This window comes from Heterocephalus glaber, unplaced genomic scaffold (assembly GCF_053883595.1).
Source record: "Heterocephalus glaber isolate CG9 unplaced genomic scaffold, H.glaber_assembly_v1.0 deba00001442, whole genome shotgun sequence".
Lineage (NCBI taxonomy): Eukaryota > Metazoa > Chordata > Mammalia > Rodentia > Bathyergidae > Heterocephalus > Heterocephalus glaber.
The window spans coordinates 33,610,845-33,613,396 of NW_028258296.1; positions in this window are offsets into that span (position 1 = coordinate 33,610,845).

Sequence of the window (2,552 nt, forward strand, 5' to 3'; positions counted from 1 at the left end):
GCACGGTAATGATTTATACTTTATCATTTATTTATTTTGCAATTAGATACTTGAGAGGCTCTCAGTGTTAAATTGTTTGCACTCTGTTAAATGATTTGATGCTTATGGGCCCCAGATGTCCTGAAAATGTTCCCATACCCTTGATGACTCCCTTCATACACTCATTACTGACTTAGCATGGCTGAACATATTTACAAATTCTAGGTCACCATCTGCAAAGATGTTATGTTGTGCCTATTGCAAATAAAAAACATATTCTTATATTTTATGAATAATGCAAATGGCCTTGGAAGAATATGATAACATTGGAGTATAATGATTAATGGTTTATCTTTATAGTTAGGAGTTTCAGCAGAGGCATCTAACATATCTGCCTAGTTACTAATTTTGTATCTTTGAACAAATTATGTAACTTCAACAAGCCTCAGTTTTCTTGTCTGAAAAATAGGAAGAATTATACCTATCCAGGTTGTTATAAAAATTAGTTAAGAATTATGCAAAAGGCCCAATGCTGAGTACATAGTAAGTGATTTAATAAAAGACTGGGTTTGTTAAGATAAGAGCATAGTAGTTTTGCACCTGAATTTTAACTCCTTTGCAAACCATATTTCCCTTAAACTGATCACCTCTGTTATCAGTCTATTTTCCTCATGGGAAAAAATTGGATATAAAAGTCCAAAAAAAATGTAGAAGTAATTTCTTGATAAATTTTTGTTTTTCAACTCCTATTGAACATAGCATATTGCACTCTACTGAGTGTTGGGTTTAGCCAAAGGGAGATCCAGAAGTGAAGATACAGTAGGACATAGAATACTCACGCATGTGGCCTGGGAGATAATGGGGAGAAGCAGTGGTGGGAGTGTTGATGCGGATTTTCTTCTACTCTTCCAAGACTCAGTGAAAATTCCAATCAATGAGATGTACAAATTCACCTCAAAAAACTTGCTAAAGAGTAGCTCATCAGAGGTAGGGCCTTTTTTCAGGTTGATATAGCATTCATGGTGTGAGTAGGACTCAGAGGTCCCCATTGTGCTTCTGGAACGAGTGCCTGTGGGCCTGGCATGTGAAGAAGCCAGGTGACCAGGAAGTAAAGGCTGGATTTATTTTCCCTAGTGAGGGGGCTAAATGCAAGATAAGATAAAAGAAGAAAGAATGATTCAGATGCTCTGAAAGCTGCAGTGGGGCTGACTTGCCTCGAGTTGAGACAGCTTATACCATAGCATCTAAATGACTGACTTTTGTGGAAGCCTCACATCCTCTTCACTACCAAGTGCCTTCTTGAAGATCTGGGAGAAGCACAGAAGATGCAGGCCTGTGAGGAGCTGATACATTTTATAAATTGGACCTAGGATCATCTAGAGGAACAGCTTAACTTTACAGATCATTTTCCCCATCAATATCCAGTGCGTCAGAGCTCAAGAAAAAAGCCTGAATTAGGTAGAGAAAAAACAAAGGTGCATCATTTTCTCTGAATTTCTAGGTTGCAGTGTTAATAAATAGGTGGCCTCATTTCACTGTTATTACTGCTCTGACTAAGGTTATTAACATCCTCAACACTTTTTAACCCGACCAACTCTAAGTGGAATTTTCAAAGAGTGATCGGTTTGCTCTAAGAACCAGCTCTCTCACCTAACACTCTGGGTTCTACCACATGCATAAAATTTGTCCTTTCTTAGCCTTTGGCATGATAGTAGGGGTTTTAAGCTCTCAACAATGCTTTCTAGTTCTAAATGCATTGAAGCCACAAATTTGATCCCCTTAGCACTCACTAGGTAGTAACCAACTGAGCAAACAATAACTGTAGGGCATGCAGACAAATCCCTAACCGATCCAGAGGCCTTTTAAATGTCAATAATGAGGACATCGTTGTGGATGTTTGTGACTACTCACCTACGCAGGGGTTTTGAGACATACTTGTTCCTCTTGTATTTTTTCTAGATTCCAAAGAGTAGCTGAACAATATTTAAAAGAAAGAAAAATAAAAAATAGCTTCCAAATATGAGTTAAAAGTGTCGAATGTAGCACGTAAACCTCATTTACAGCTATCACGCTACAGAGGCACTGATGCAATAGAAAGTGGAGGAGAATTTACCAGCTAAAAAGTCCATTTAAGAGGACTCTTCATTAAAGGAACTAGACATAGTTAAAAGCCTAGATTTGAACATGCCAGCTGGGCCACTGCAAGTCTGATTATGCAATTTGTAGATTAAATTTTCCAACACCCACCAAACTATGTTCAATCTTGCTTTGCAGGTGTGTTTGTGAAGAAATCTGAATTTGACATCAAGGATCTTAAATAGTCACAGTATTGCCTAATGTCTAAAGTTTTCACAGATCATTGCCGATAAGAAATATTCCAACCTGTTAAATTCACCTTAGTTTCCATCTAAAGGAGAGCTCTGTACTTAATTCAGTCATAGAAGCTAACAAAATGTGAACATTAGCTTTAGAACACTTCCATACATTAATAATGTATAACAAAATATATAATATATAATATATAACATTTATATAATAATGTATATCATATAATAATATTAATGCTTATTCTT